This window comes from Alligator mississippiensis, chromosome 9 (assembly GCF_030867095.1).
Source record: "Alligator mississippiensis isolate rAllMis1 chromosome 9, rAllMis1, whole genome shotgun sequence".
Taxonomy (NCBI): Eukaryota; Metazoa; Chordata; order Crocodylia; family Alligatoridae; genus Alligator; species Alligator mississippiensis.
Window position 1 is genome coordinate 13,778,691 of NC_081832.1, and position 16,349 is coordinate 13,795,039.

At 45.4% G+C, this 16,349-nt stretch overlaps 1 protein-coding gene across 1 annotated transcript in view; it reads left to right on the forward strand.

Annotated features, from left to right (window-relative positions):
* Positions 1-15,353: 15,353 nt before the first annotated feature.
* KCNB1 (potassium voltage-gated channel subfamily B member 1) overlaps positions 15,354-16,349 on the forward strand; it is a 220,815-nt gene continuing 219,819 nt past the window's right edge. Inside the window, exon 1 of the mRNA XM_019484532.2 lies at positions 15,354-15,844. The gene's annotated coding sequence lies outside the window, so the exon portion shown is untranslated. The remainder of the gene's footprint in view (positions 15,845-16,349) is intronic.

Here is a 16,349-nt window from a genome sequence, read left to right on the forward strand (position 1 = left end):
CACTAAAATGGGAGAGGGTACCTCCCTTCCTTGTTATTAAGAGCTGGATTGTGATTTACATTTCATGGCTGTGCAGGAAAGTATTGGAGTATTGGGGGGGAGGGAGTGGAAAAGTGAAAGAGAGCAGTTATTAACCCTCTTCTGCACAGAGATAAATGGAAAGGGATAGAGGGAATTTGCTTTTCCCTTGACTCTCTCCATTTAGCACAACTGAGCTGGCAGGGAGAGGAAAGAAAACTGCTATTAGCACAGGTTAGCAGCAGCTGGGGGTGGGAAAAAGAACTATGCTATGTGTTGTGAAAGATTTTATTAGGGACTTCTATTGCTGTGATCCTTTATTAACAAAGCATCTAAAAGATTGATTTATTCACTTTAAAAAGTCACACAAACCTACAGAGCCAGATGGCTAGCTTATGGCCAAACAACTTGCTTTATTGCAAATTCCACTAAGATGTGGTGCAAAAACCTGGGCAAGTCTCATACGGTGAAGGCCTCTAAAGTACTTTAGAGGGCGATAGTAAATTGTACAAATGGACGCCCCTTACAGAAGGGTGTATCAGGAGCCGCTGGGTTTGTTAGAGACAATATTCTCAGTCTATTTGAGGGGAAATACATAAATTTAGGGCCTTCTAAATGTGACTTTTTCTTTATGATAACCTGCTTCATTGTCAATTTTTAATGTGCAGGGAAGATAAGAAGCAGACAGATGCCAATTTCTTGAAAAAGTATCCATAATAGTAGCTCCTTATGGACTGTTCTTTGTTCAGTTGCTCCGCTTATGTTGCGGCAATTAGGATTGAAGTCCCATTGTGCCGGGGCACTGTACAAACATCAAGAGAATGGAGCTTTGTTCTGAAGAGTTTACAACCTAAATGGGAATGGGAAAGAAAAAGAAGGAGAAAAAAAAGCTGGTGAGCCAGGGAAAACAGCTGCGGCACAAGTACTCCCCGTGGCGATCGGGACTGAGTCCCAATTAATAACACATGTGCCACAAATCCTCACTTCATTATTGAACTCCATCGCTAGCCACCATGGACTGGCCTGGCCAGAGGTAACAAAGCAAGCCAAATTCTTTTTTCTGATGGATAACACTTTTCCTCCAAAAGTGGTCCTGGTGATATCGGTGAAGTGCAGTGCTAGAAACCCTAGATAAGACTGTTTGAATTTGGCCCATGTGGTTGCTTTGTGGTGTTTTATTTTTGCCTCTTATCCCATATCATTTGATTTGTGGGCTGTATTCCCATTAACAAGCAGTTATCCCTAAAAGTAGCTGGCCTGAAACTAATGGGATAACTGCTAACAGTGGAGGCTTGCCAATTTGTGTAAAGGGTCTTACCTTTTTTTAATTATGTTTATTTAACACTTGCCTCACTAGTTAAAATTATTCTCTTTCTTTTTTCCCCCCTAAAAAGTGGGGAAGGAAGGCAAAAATATATATATGTTTTCAAAAAAGGAAATTATACTTTTGAATTTCAACTGTGATTTATTTACCATGTCAGAATGCATGCTGTATGATGTTGGTAGGCTCCATACCACCAGAGGGGAAAAAAACAGTAATACTTTTGTTGAACAGTGTCGTGTGTCTTTGGGCTGCTTTACATCAGGTAACAAATCCTAATGAACCAAAGCTTCATAGATTACCTCAAATCTCAGAGAAAGTGGAGCACAGAGGGGAAGTTACCTGACCAAGGCTGCATGGGAAGTTGTGGTGGAGCTAAGATTAAATGTAGGGAGACCTTTGCTCCTTGTTTCAAGCACAGAACACTTTCTAATGCTGCTGCCTTCCTCTGCAGTACATCTGAGCTTTCATTCATGTGGCCAGAATGCATCTGAGCTTTGATGAAGATCCCTCTGAATTTAAAGCTGGTATATGAAAATAGAATACTGCAGGTATTGTGCTGACAGCTTAGGGCTTGATGCAAAGATCAGGCACTCAGTGGGAGCTTTTGCAATGTCTTCAGGCGGGTTTGGATCAGGTTCTTATATTGTCTAACAGAAGTAGTGGACTGATGCATTTAGCAGAGGAATTTGCACTACAATTGCTCCTGCTCAAAAAGGAAAGATTTGCTGAAATGCTTGACTCCACATCACCTATATTACTTCCAACAGGAAAAATGATTTCACAACATATTTTACGGTTGGAAATATAAGGTGTGGACAGGCGAAACCCTTACACCCAAATACACCCTGGATGACTTGTATTGAATCGTATGCATCCCATTAATTGTTTTGTCTGTCTGTCTCTTTTTAGTCCATGGTAAGTGAAGCCAAACTACAGTAACTTACTTACCCTTTTTCATGCAGGGGCAAGTTTACTGTGGTTGAGCTTCATTTACTGCAAATTAGATTTAAAAATTGCACTGAATCATCTGATGTGCTCTTGAACAGTAAGTCCCCTTCCTCTTAAAAATTGTGTAAGTGTATACCTATCCTATCAATGCCATGAGAAACAGTGTTAAATCTGTATCTCATTTCATACAGTCACCTGCATTGGAATTCAACAATCCAAATTGATTAAAGATAATTGAGCCTGGTTCAGAAGGGAACATAGGGCCCTAAATTGGGATTTCAGAATCACTTCAATTACTATATTGAAAGCCTTGCTCAGTCACTGTCTGACCTTGGATGTGCCTATCTCCACAGGCATCTCGCTTTCTTGACTTCATGGTTCCCTGGACATCTAGAACAGCATCTCTGTGCATGCCTAGAACTGTCCAGCTGGGCACTGAACTCATGCTTAAATATGACTGGATAAAGAAACTAGCCATTTCCCCCATCTAAATCCCTCCAAGGATCTCAGTCTAGTAGGCATTCTCACAACTTGTCCAGGTTCAGTTCCCATTGGGTGGGTATAGTCTCCCTCCCATTTGTAGACTGCTTTTCTTCAGAGCGTGCAGCTTGATTCCTGGGCCAGAGTGTGATTAGGGCAATAACCTAAGGATGGAGGTCCTGTGTTCCAGCCCTTTTTTTTTTTTTTTTTTTTTCAAGGGCTGCTTCTGAACATTACCAACTGATAGTTTAATGTAAAATGCACAAGCCACATTGGGAATAGGGACAGAAACTGCAGACTCCCCTTTCCCAGGTGAGTACTTTAGTCACCAAGCTAGAAAACCATGGTCCTTTTTGTACCTGCTTTTCTCAGAACTAGAGAGTCCTGAACACCCTTTACTTCAGAGTGGCACAGTTTCAACAGGAGTTAAAGAATGCCTTCCCCTTGCACATACTTAAAATAACATGGATCCTAGTGGTTAGGGCTTTCTCTTAAGAGGAGGGGAATGTCAATTTGAGTCTGCTCAGACTGAACAGGGAATCCAATCTGGGTCTCATTTCCTGAGCCCTTAGGCTATTATATAAAACAGGGCTGCCTGTACCAGCCGTTGGCTGTGCTTCACAAGACTACCATGAGCTATAACTACTTCTTTGAGAGGTCATGGGTGCCTACTTTCACAAAAGCATTCCAAGCTGTGGATCTAGTGGTTGGAGGTACTTACCTGCAGTCCTGAAGGAACCACTTAAGCCCAGACACTGGCGGGGTTTAAGTCACCCCTGTCCTCAGCACTTCCTGTCGGCTGGCTCTCGGTGGCAGCGCCTAGAGCATGCTGGCTGTCTCAAAACCCATTCACTTGCCTAGCTGTTCTCAGCAGAAGGCCAAGTGCCAAACTCAAAGAGTTTTGAAGTCTGTTCTGGGGGCACCCTGGAACTGGGCACTGGAACAACTTCTGCAAAGTTCTGAGCATCCTCAATTCCCCCTAAAGGAGTGTGATCAGTATCTTGCAGGAGTGGATCTCAGGCAGACTATGGCAATGTTTTCATTTCAAAAGACTATATCCAATTTACAATCCAGTTCTTCTGGATTGTCAGTGACATGTATGCAGATGAACAAGAACTCTGCCATCAGCCAACTCTTCCATGTTGCAAAAGAGAGTATTAGCATTCATGGGGAATGTTGTTGTCCCATGTGAAGTGGCTTAAACCCTGACAACCTTGAAGGATAGTTTTTGTGGGGTTTTCTTTAAGTCTTCAACCTGACAGCGACAGGCATTTTGGGTGGAAAAAGAAAGACATTGAAAGTAAACAGAATTAGATGGGCTTCTTTAAAATAATCTCCTTAAGCCTAAGGAGGCTAGACAGCCACCTAGCCGGGGTCATTTGACCCCAACATCCCTTCCTGCCCATGGCAGGGGGTCGGACTTGATGATCTGCTTAGGTCCCTTCCGACCCTACCAACTATGAAACTATGAATTAAAATGGCTTTAATAAAATATACACAATTGGTGAAGGAACGTTATGTGAGTTCAATCAAGAAAGTAGCACACTTGCCCCTAGGGAAGAAGGGAATCTTTACTCAGTGGGATCCTGGGAAATGTTGAAAGAGGGGTGGTGACTGGCTGTAAAGACAATCCCCATCAAGTTCCTGACAGGTGAAAGGTGACAGTCGCATTGAGAAAGAGACTATCAACCATCTGGTAAAGGAAGTGTGTAACTGGCTCCTGCCAGCAACCATCTGTGTTCCTCTTGCCACAGTCAGCCTGTCGCAAATCAAAATGCTCTTTTCCCATCCAGGAGTTAAATACAGCTCCTTCAGCATGCCTAGCCTCTCCTGGCTTGGGAGCTCCTGTCTGGTAATGCATTTTACTTGCCAGCTTTTTTACTGTGGGGTCACTGTTTCAAAATAACAATGCCATTAAAGAGCCTTCTTGCATGCACACAATGCTGGGCTTGCCTAGCCAATGAAATCAGTGATGTGTGACAACTTGGTTTATTGTGAGCCTCCTCTGCTCCAGTATCCCAATGAGCACTTGAACCTAGGAGATAAGACTTACTCTGTGGCTGCAATGTTCAGTCCATGGCCACAAGTGCTAGCAACAATGGAATAATTCAATACGAGTGGCTTCAGCGGATTACTTTTTTCACTAAATTTTATAATCCCTTAATCTCTCTCAGCCCAACAATGGACACATCAAACAATTTATACAAGATCTGCCTTTTGGCCTGGTTCTTGGTATATAGCTGGCATGTTCCTATACCGGGGGATCATCTCTTTGTCTTCTGTTTCTGTGTACAGAAAACTGGGGACTTAGTCCATGAATAGGGTTCATAGGTACCACCACAGGACAAAGTAATAATAAAAAAGAATTGCAATGGGTGTCCAGTACAGCCAACTGTGATAGCAAACAGGGGATATGTTCAAGTCATAGGCTATGAAGGCTCATTACAGCCCAGAACTTGATTTGGGAGCAATGAACTGGCCTTGCTACTGCAGTTTGCAGGAAATTGGATCCAAAACCCAAATAGGATTTAAAGGTACCAAAAGTCCCTGGCCTCCCTCCTGCATTATTCCTACTATGCCAGAGAGAGCCAGTCAGTTGCAGGTCACCACCAGCTCTTAGGATCTTGTGTTTATTCTCTAGTAGAGTGAGTCTACCACTGACCAAAACATGCTCCATAGAGCAAATCAGACCCTTTTTGCTCCCAACCCCTAGGCAGCAGATGTTTGGAGATCCATGGTCTCAAATCCATACTCAAGGCCTGAAGCTGGATGTCCCAGTGGTCTGCCTTAATCTATTCCTGGCCTTCCTACAGCATTTCAAAATGAGTCTTCTTATGACATGGGGATTCTGGAGGTTTCTCTGCAGCTCAGCCTCAGAACAGCTGTACAGAGGGGATGGCAATAGATCCAATTCATGGCTCCCAGAAGATCTTCAATCTGCAAAATGGGTGCTAGAGTTGTTTGCTGTCTGTCTTCTGTTGGACAACGTTAGAGCAAAGATTTCCTATTGCCTTGGAGAGCATAGCTTGGCATGAGGGTAACTAATTACTGACACATGCCTTTTGCAGGGTTGCTACTGTGCTTTCCCTGCATCCAGTTAATCTAGGCACATATGGACATGCCCCTGGATAGCATTCCTTCAGGACTTGCAGCTAATTTCATTAAATATTTACTTTAAATTACTTTTTTTTCATTTATTACTTTGCAGTGGTTGACTTAAAACATTCCAAACTGCAAACCAGCTGTAACTTTTGTTATTGCTAAACTACATTAAAGGCAGGGAAAATTAACAGGGCTGTTTATTAATACGAGAAGGCAAATTCTGCTGTCGGTTACCACCCTTCAGGGGCAAGCTGGACAGGTAAGTGAGGGTACAATGTGACCAGTGGTCTTTACCCTTCCAAGCCATTATATTTCATGTTGTTTAGGTATAACGTATTTTTAGACAGAAGTCAAACTGAAATGCATAGAAACAGTAGCTAATTTATCCTCACTTAAAAATATGTGCATCAGTAACTAATCCCATAAAAGCATCTTTTATTTATGCTGGTAATGGCTGAAATATACAGTCTCCAGGTATCTGGATGAGCATATAACAAGGTTATATAATAGTAGTAGAATCACTTTTAAAAGAAGCCTCCTGAGATTTATAACCAGTTTAGTTATTCCCTGTGCAACTTTGAGGAGGTCATTTAACCTTCCCTTGCCTCAGTTTCCTTATCTGGGAAAGGGGCAAATAGTACCTCCTTTACTGAAATTGCTTTTGAAATGAATAAATGTTTACAAAGGCCTGATAGAGCATCATAAGAAAGGGCAGGATCTTATTTCTGTCAATAGCCTGAAAGGAACAGTTCAAGCCTGGTTAAAGTGGTGGGTTTGCCAGGATTGGCTCCTACTCTGGGATTTATTGTGGTGCTTGTTATATGGAACTAGTTGTGTGTTTCATATTATCTGTAAGTCTCTGCCCCGCCCCATATTAATTAAGGAGCCATGATGAGGGAGCTGGGAAGAGGAGCTTCACATCAGGGGATGAGTTAGTAGAAGTCAAGAAACAGGAATGTGATGTGAGAAAGAAGGGTCCCAGCTGGGAGATAAGATTGAGGTGATATGATGAAAGTCTGACTCTGGTGCATATGCTCACTCCCAATCTACCCTCGCCCACCCCTGGTGATGCTGTGTATAAAGCTGGAGCTCGGGAAAATAAGGAGTCCCTTTTTATCACTGCCTGTCTGACAAGCTTAAGAACTGGGCAGGAAGCCAGTCAGTTCCTACCTGAAGAGCACACACAGAGCAGACAGACTTCAGAGTAAAATTGACACAGATTATTCAAGCTTCCTTGGTTAATGAACGTTTTCTTAAATGTGTGAATGTGAATGCAGACCAGGTTCTAGTCCTTTTTCTTTTGAATGGTGAGGAACTTGCTAGCTTTAATAGCATCATTTCAAATTCTACCCTTGCAGGCCATCAAGCTGGTTCCCTGGATAGACTATGCAGTTATGTAGATTGGTGTGTATGTAAATAGCTGTTTCATGGGAAGTGACAAGTGGATGGCAACAGACTTAGTACTTCACATCTGGTTGTCCTCAACATTGCTTGACTGAGAGTGCTTCATACTCAATTGTAGTGCATCCAATTAGGTCAAGATGACCGAGCAGTTTAAAGTGCTGCATTTCATTCTCCTTTGGTGAGTAGCCACCTCTGAATCTCTGTAGAGTGGCTGTGTCCCTTAAGCAGAATAAGGCTTATAGTTATTACCTCCCTGCTCTGCATTGCTGAAGGGGTGGAGGACATAAGTAATACCGGTGTATTGTGTAATGTCTGTATGGTCCAGAGGAAAGCAACAGAAATGATTGGAGCGTTAGAAAACATAATATCTGAGGAAAGATTGGAAGAATTGGAATGATTTAGTTATAGGCTGAGGGAGAGGGAGTGGATAACAAAAGATTAAATACAAAAAGGGTTGTTATGGAAAGGATGGTGATCAGTTGTTCTCTCTGGCCACAGGAGTAGGGGCTTCAATTGCAACAAGGGAGAACTGGGGTTAAATGGAAATGAGAAATAATGGGCTTAAATTGCAACAAGGGAAAATTGAGTTAGAAATTGGGAAGAATTTTCTATTGGGGAGGGCACTTAAACACTGGAATAGAGTGCGAAGAGAGGCTGTCTGATCTCCATCACTGGAAGTTTTTAAGAGCGTGTGAGAGAAACACTTGTCTTAGATACTTTAGACAGGGCCAGTCCTATTCTGGGCAGAGGCAGGGGTGGATTCTTTGGCCTTTGAGGCCCTTCCCGGGCCTTTTTTTTTTGTTTTTTTGTTGGCTGGATTCAGAACTGCTTTCTGTATGTCATCACAACCTGTATACTGCTTACCTACCCTAACGTATTTATCCAATTACCCTTGTGTTCAAATGGAAGCTTCTGTGGGGAGGAGGATCTAAACACATTTGGTTTCCTGGTATCACAGGGAAGTTCTGTCTAGCCTTGTCACACAGTGCAGCAATGCCCAGAGACTTAAAATGCTCAGATTAGTTGCAACAGAGTTTCATTTTATAACAACTAATATGGAGTATGTACAGACAAACAGGCTGGAATTCTCTTGCAGAGCTGATTGCTAGCTCTACCAGTGTAGGGCTTGGCTGTCTAAAGCCTTCCATAAAAGATCCTATCCGGGAACTTTCAATCAGATCTCTCTCTCATCTGAACCGGGAGTGTTTATTTCCCCCTCTCCTATGTTGCAATGATTTGCTCTTTCTCAGCAGTTATGCCAGTCAGTCACCAGAACTGGTCTCACAACACCTGCTGTAGGGCTACAGGTTTTCTAAAGCCTGGTAGGCGAGCAGGGCTTTTTCCAACCCAGAAATATCATTCACAGCCTCTGAATCAGAATTATGCATAATACAGTGCTTCCCACAAACATAGTTGGCTTGACAATCTGTATCTTGTAATAACTCCTTTACTATTTATATCCCATGGCAAACAACTGAAGTTTGCTAATGTTGCCTAAAGTCAGTGGCTACCTCATTTCTGTATCTGCATGTTTCCACTCCTAGCTGTAGATATTTTCTTACAAATAGCTTAATCATTTAGCAGTTTTTTGAGTAACCACTCCCCAGGAAAGAGTTGGATGGGGGGGTGGAGCAGATTATGCTTACCTAGGTGGGTAGGGATGAAATAAGATGCTCCTGATGAATTATTTTGAGCTAGATCAGAGGGGGAGAGTGGGAGTCTCTTTCTTCTTTGTTGGGCCCTTGATCCCACAATGATGGTATCAAAAGTGCTTAAGCCAGAAAGCTCAGATAGAAATTAATAATTGTGAGCCATTTTTATACTGAATTTTAAAGAATGTGATTCCACCCTACAGAGAGAAATGTATTTGTTTATGTAGCTGACACCTAACTTCCCTAGATTTCAATAGGGTTTAAATACTCTGAAGAGCACATGGGTTGTTTTCATGTTCTCACATAGGTGTGCAATGAAAATCAGTCTTTGACTTCTGAGTTTGCTCTAGAATCAAACATGTATTACTAGCATTTGAGATTCATAAATGCTGTTAACCCTGCTACAATTCATCTTTACTTACTTTGCAGTAGTGACTGCCTTTAAAAACTCTATTCTTCCCCTGCGCCCTCCTGAGTACTCTTTCCTTCTCAGGAGCAGCAGCCTGAAAATAACCTGACCTAGCTGTCCTTTTCCCAGCACTGGAACAGCTTCAGGAAGTATGTGCCTACCCCTCTAAGGGCACTCCTGCTCTTCATATTGCTGAATAGCAGCAGATTAACATGCATTCAGTGTTGGCTATGGCCATACTGACATATACAATGACCCCAACCATACCCCTATGTTCATTGTTCGGGCTATTCCCTAGATTGAAAATATTTGCCACCTTGACCCTGGTATGAGGATGGAGGTTGTGTTTGCTTTGCATACTGCAGCAGTCAGCAAGTGCTATGGCTAATGAAGGCATTCCACTGAGCCTCACCTCTATTTTTCTCATGACTAGCACAAGTACCAAAAGTCTGGCCTTTGCAGTGCCCAGTAGCTGCTGTTAGGCAGAGAGAGACATGAGTTTTGACTATAGGTGGATTACCACATGGGTCAGCTGGGCCTGGGCACAGGAGCCCCTGCCAAACAGTGGCTCCTGGATGCCTGTAGGGTAGGCACAGGGGAAAGGGAGCAGCTTGGTGTGGATGAGCTGCTGTGTGCAATACGGCAGGCCATGGCTGTCGGGTACTGGGTGGGGTGCAGGGCACAACTGCATTGGAGCCCTGGGAACAGCCGGAGCTGTTGGCGGTAGGGAGCAGAGCCGGGCACGGTGCGTCGCTAGAACCTGCTGGAGATGGAGCAGCTGCAGTGCAGCCAGGTCCCAGCTCAGCAGGGCTGCAATCCTGCTAATTTGCTGGGTGCCACTGCAGACGCACTGAGCTGCAGCAGGGTGAGTGATTGCCTCTGGAGCTTGGTCCATGCTGCATGTGCCTGGTGGGCAGTGGCTTTGCACCCCCGGTGCCACTTGGTCATGGGATGATGTTGTGTGGGGTTCAGTGTAACCGGCCCCAGTCTCTGGCTGCAGTGCAGACCTGTAGGTGGGCAGCTCGTGCCCTGGGCCTGGAGGGCAGCATGTCCTGCTCTGGCTGCTGCTTTTGCTGTGCTGGCTAGGGATGGAGCCTGCAGGTGCAGGTTGGGGGTGGGGGAGGGCTGGGCTCAGGGACCCATTGAATCTTAATCCACCCCTGGTTTTGACCCACACTTGGCACATCTTATCCTCATACCAGTAGATACCAGGCTAGCTAGTTTAGGGACATCTACTTTGCTCCACAAGGTCTAGACTGAAGCTGCAGCAGAAATACCTGTAGGCTGAAATGCCACAGCTGGAGATCAAACAGGACTGGACACTGCATCACCTGGAGATCAATAGCAACAGGGGAAGTGATGGGCCACTGAAAGTCCTGTTTACACTGATAGGCAGTTGCAGATGCTCCTCACCAGTCAGGGTCAAGTCTAATGCTTGTAACCTTGCTTGCTAAGATGAGGGAAAATCAGTCTCAGCTTTCACAGCATAAACTGGTCAGGAAATAAATTTTATTTTTTTTCCTATGAGCCCTGCACATTTGGCAAAGTGCCTTGCTGGGAGTGGGGTTGATGGATTTTTGTTTTCCTTTGAAGCTCAAGTGACTGCCTTCATGTTGGCAGAGGAACAGAGGTCCTGCAGGTTTGTACTGGGGTAACAAGGGATTGGTTAATATGGGGGGGCTGGACCCAATGATCTCACAAGGTCTCTTCCAGCCCTAAACTTGTGCGAATCTGTGACTCTTGGCCTGGCTCATAACTGCGTATATGCCTATAGAACCAGACAGCGCCAGGTTGCTTACCATCAGGAAAAGGTTTTAGTTCTGATGGACCATGGTAAACCCTATAAGTGTGTACAAGGCAATGTTGTACAGACTGGTCTGAGCTATCTCTGCATGAACTACCTTACCTACTGGAAGCCGTAACACTGTCTGAGCATCATCCTTTGACAGTCTAAGATGCCCCTTTTCTCAAAAGACTAGCCTAGTTCTCACACTGCTACATGGCTTATCTAAGCATACCCTGGCTAGCAGTCCCTGCTCTCAGTTATGCTGGTGCAAAGATGGAGCAACTTTATTGATTCTTTTGTTCCTGATATGCACCCATGAAGCATATTGCAGGGTCTAGTGTTAAAGGCCTTGTGTATTTCAGCCTACTTATTTGTGGCCACACAATACTGTAAACAGTAAAATTTAAAGGTGAGTATTAGATAATAGGATCTAGGATGCTCTTAAGGGTGTGGAGTAGTGAGAATAAAATGTAACCCTCTGGTCAAGCAAGGGACAGACATAGCTTTTGGCTATAGCCAGTGTAGAATGTGGCCCCATGGGCCATATGCCTTGCAATTTCCTCCCTTTCTCTGGGCTACATCATAGAAGATGGGTTTTAAAATGTTTTTTCCTTCTGTAAGTATTTATATTCTGTCTCAAATCCAACATTACCAAGACTAATGTGGCTGTAGGTAATGTAGATTTACACATGCAACCACCGTAGGGAATATACCAGTGTTTCTGCAACACTTAAGAGCTATCAGTTGTCTAGATTCATCTTCATTAACGGCACTGAGAACATTGGGGCTGACGGAATCATTCTTAGGAAGAGAGACGGTAATGTTTGTGTACGGTCAGTAAGTGCTGAAATGCTATTTAATGTATGCGAGGGGAGACTCCTTCAGTGCAACATGTGAAGCTAGAGGTAAGCGGGACAGCTTTTGATGTGCTTTCTGGTAATTTGAAATAGAACGTCTTTAAGAATTGAATCAGACTAAGGGAGCCAACCATGAAAAAGAACCAGCAGTAAGTCCAGTGAAGACCTTTCCAAATGAATAGTATGAAGCTCTACAACAGTGCACCTTCTCCTGAACTGCACCATTCATAAGGAAAGTGCAGTCTTTTGCCTGGAATTGAGGGTTATAGTGTCAGTGTTGATGTACAGACTCCCCCCTCCCCAGCATGTGATGATGCTGGAAGTTCGTGCTGGGAAAAACTTCATAAAGGTTCAAATAAACTCCAGCTTTATCCAGACTGAGTAGATCCTGGACTTCTAGAAGAATTTCTCTGTCATTACCTGTCCTTCAGTCCTTGTTGAATAGGCATTACCCCATGCTGTTATAAACACAATTCCCTGCAGCAGCTTCTCTTCCTTATAGCATTCTTCTTGCAACAACCCATCTCCTTTTTATATTTGAGACTATTCTTCAGACAAGTGAAATTGCCCTATGGCTTGATCCTTTTCCCCTCTGTTCCCCTCTCCAGTCCTAACTAAGTCTTTCTCCTGCTCTGTGCCTTACATGAAAAGATCCAGTGCAGTAGGCCATCCATCCCAAGTTCTTCACTTGTTCCCTGAGGGGGAAATTTAAAGGTCCATGATCAATTGCTTTGCAGGCTGTGGGGCAGCATAAGGCTGCAGCTGCAATTGAAACCAGTATGATAAGACTTTAATCAAAGAAGACTGGCCAGATGGAAGGTCAGCCATTGGTGAGGAAGGCTTTTTGGAAGTGAGCCCAGTATTTTATGGGTTTGTTTTTAATTGTGTAGCAGCACTTTAGGGCATGCATGAGTGACAGGGCATTCTCACAATTCACCTCAGGATGTTTAACTCTTGTGTTTATAGCCCTTGGATAAATGCTGAAGAGGCTGGTTCACTCTCCTTGGCAGCATGTGAGGTGAAACCAGATATATAGATATGTAAATGTAGTTAGTGAGCCCAGGAAAATGCACTGAGCCATATGTTTTCCTCTGAAGTACTTGAGGTTTAAAGTATTTTCTTATCAATAACTCTGTAGCCACTTGGAAAGGAACAAGATCTGCCACTCACTGTATTCAAGTGTTTGGATGGCTCCAGAGGTCTTGAAAATAAGCCACAAATGAGGGTTGTTGGTTGTAGCTGTGTTGGTCTAAGGACATAGGCAGACAAGATTCTTTGGGTAATGTAATATCATTTATCTAATAAAAGATTAGATAAAAAGATTAGATCTTTTATTAAATAAAAGGTATCACATTTACCCAAAGCCACAAATGAAGATTTGAGAAGCCTGGGGCATGAAAATATCAAATGTGAGAGATTATCTGAAGAGACAATGTGCTATTGGGTTAGATAACCTTACCAAAAGGTACATCCTGTATTGCATCATCTCATTCTCATGCCTATACTGCCCCTTGCAGACAAACTCTGCGCTGATATAGAGAGAAGTTTTGGGAGAATCAAAGTCAGAGAAATAAAAACTCATTTACTTCAAAGAGTAGGTGTGTACTAGAAAAATAGATGGCTTGCTCATTTCAGGTGCAATTTGTTGCTGATCGTTTCTTTATTGAAGCCCCAGTCTTGCAGTTTGTATATGAGAAGTTGTTTTGGCTATTCACTGGAGCTGGAATTGGTGGTCTAATGTGAACAAGCACCACTGTGTTGCCAACTTGCTCTTGGGCTATTACATTGTGGCCCTCTCATCATTACTGTTCAACTAACTAGTCTTTGGTCTGGTGCATTAATATGTGAATGCTATTGGAACTGTAACAAGAGTGGTATAGGTTACAAATGCTCTGGTGAGTAAAACCAGAGTTGTCTCTTCCTTAGTGATTTATCTGTCGACTGATTCATTGTCTTGTATTGAGTTACTTGTTTTCCTGTTTCCCCTGTTGGACTGTAAGATGATGCACCTAAGATGGGTGGATATTACTGCAAACAAACAGCCATTAGATTTCATTCAGCACCTGCTCAGGTAAAGCACTTTATCAAGTTAGTAAATGTTAGTACACGTAGCCTCAAAATCCACTGAACAGTACTTAAACATTGTTATGCGTCATATAAGGAAGTGGAGGGACAGCCAGGAAATGATTTGCAGAAGCAAGGATAGGACCCAGATGTTCCCACTACTGATCATGTGCTTTAATGACAAGCCCAAGGAAGAGTGGCCTAGTGGACAGAGCACTGATTGGAGTGCTTTACACTTTGAGTTTTATTCCCAGCTCTGCTGGTAGACATTGGGCAAATCAATTCTCTGTGCCTCAGTTTCTTTACCTGTAAAATGAATATAATGATGCCTACCTGAATTAAGTGCTTGAGATCTACTGATGGTATTGCCTGTATAAGAACTACCTATTACATGTTTAGATAGGAGAGCCTGACCATGCAAGCATTGTGACTTTGAGCTGGCTTGGATTTCACTGGGAATTCCAGATGAGGATGATTTCGTAGGTTCAAGGACAATAGATTAACATATGAGTATTAAATGATGGTGAGCACCTGGGACTGGAGGGTGAGATAAAGATAGTAGCAAACAGGACAACGATTAGCATGAAGAATCCCTTGATTATTGATATAGTGTCCCAGAACTGACCAAGCATCCCACACACTTAGGAGCCTCAGCCTCCAGTATTAATTGCCACTCTACAGCCCCAGAGTGAGAAAAGAAGCAAGCAATGGGCAAAGCAAGGTCGATGGAGAGGTGCAAAGAGACTCAGTACTTGGCTAGCTGGTTTGTTCCTTATGACCCCGAGTCCCAAGCCTTGTTTCTCCTTGCCACACTTAATGACACTCATAATCCTGATCTACACCTCGGATCTGCCGCTTCTTCTCATCTTTAAGTATCCACAAGTGATTGCAGTGATGAGGACGGAACAAAGGCAGGGGGCTAGGGACCAGGGGGAAATCCTGCAGTCTTAACTCAGAGCAACAGCATGTGCCACTGCAGCAAAGGGCTAGATGCCAGGCAAGGAGAACATCTAGATGGTGCCTGTGCAACAACCCCCTTAACTCTGCAGCTCCTGGCTCAGCTGGGAGCCGAGCAAAGGCCACAGAGGTTCAGCAGCGAGTCGCTGCCTTCTGCTCCTCAGCGTGACAGTGCCTCCTTGGCGCTGGTAGCGCAGGGGGAGTCGAGGGGTGGGGGGCCAGGCCACGTGAGATGCAGCCTAGAGAGAGAGGCTGCCAGGCTCCTCCTGCCTGGCCAGTCTCCTCCCTCGCCGGTAACTCCCCCTGCAGTGCTGCAGCCTGGCTCACGGTGGAGCTGCCCCCTCTCTTCAACCCCCAACTTGCAACAACTCCGGGACGGGATTGCAGGGGGAAAGCTGGAGCTTCGCACCAGACTTGTTGATCGCTGGTACGAGGCGGCGGAGGGAAGTCCCGGAGCTCGCCTTCGTGCCGGGGGGAGGGGGGAGGAAAAAACCAGATGTGGCTCCATCCTCCCATGTAGCGGGGGGCGGAGGAGCAAGCCCGGCTGACGAAGAAGGCCTCGGGGAGCTTCTTGCTAAAGGGCGCCGGAAAAATCGTGCAGCTTCCAGGCGCCGGGGACCGGGTCGGCCTCGCTTCCCTTCCTCCTTCGCCCGCCCCCTTTCTCCGGGGGTCTTGGACATACTGGAATTTGCTTGTGAGCTTTCCGCATCAGGCTTCCCCGGCGAGATGCACAGCAGCGTCTCCCTGGTGCTCGCCCCGCCGGCCGATGCATGATGCGGCCCCAGGCTCGGCGCTGAGGGCCCGGCTCTGCGTCCGCCGCGATCCCGGAGGAGGAGGAGGGAGGTAGGTAGCTGCTGGGGCCCTCGGCTTCCCGGAGGGCAGGGCAGGGCAGGGCAGGGCTCCAGCCACGATCGCGGCGGATCCGGCGGCTGCTCGCAGGCACAGCCCGGAGCTGCGGGGTGGGGTGTCCCTACACTGGGAGATCTGTGATCCCTCCCTTCCCCGCAGATGGCGCGGGGCCGGGCACGGAGGAAGCCGCTCCCCACGCGCGCCGGCCCGGATCCTAAGCCATCTTGTGCAAGCAACAGTGCCGGGGCCCGCTGCGAGCCGGTCCCTGCCGGCGGGGAAGGCGATGGGTCCGGGAGACAGAGAAGCCCGGACGTGTTGAACGCGCGGGGAAAGTGCCTGGAAACAACCCCGCTCCCCCGCAGCCATTCCCGCGGGGAACTTCACCAGCCAACCCCAGTTATAAGAAGCATCCGCAGGAGAGAGGCTGCCTGAGTGCAGGGGCTGCTCTGCACGGGGGGGCGGGCGGGAATGGGAGCGCTTCCCCCCCGGGGCGCTCCGA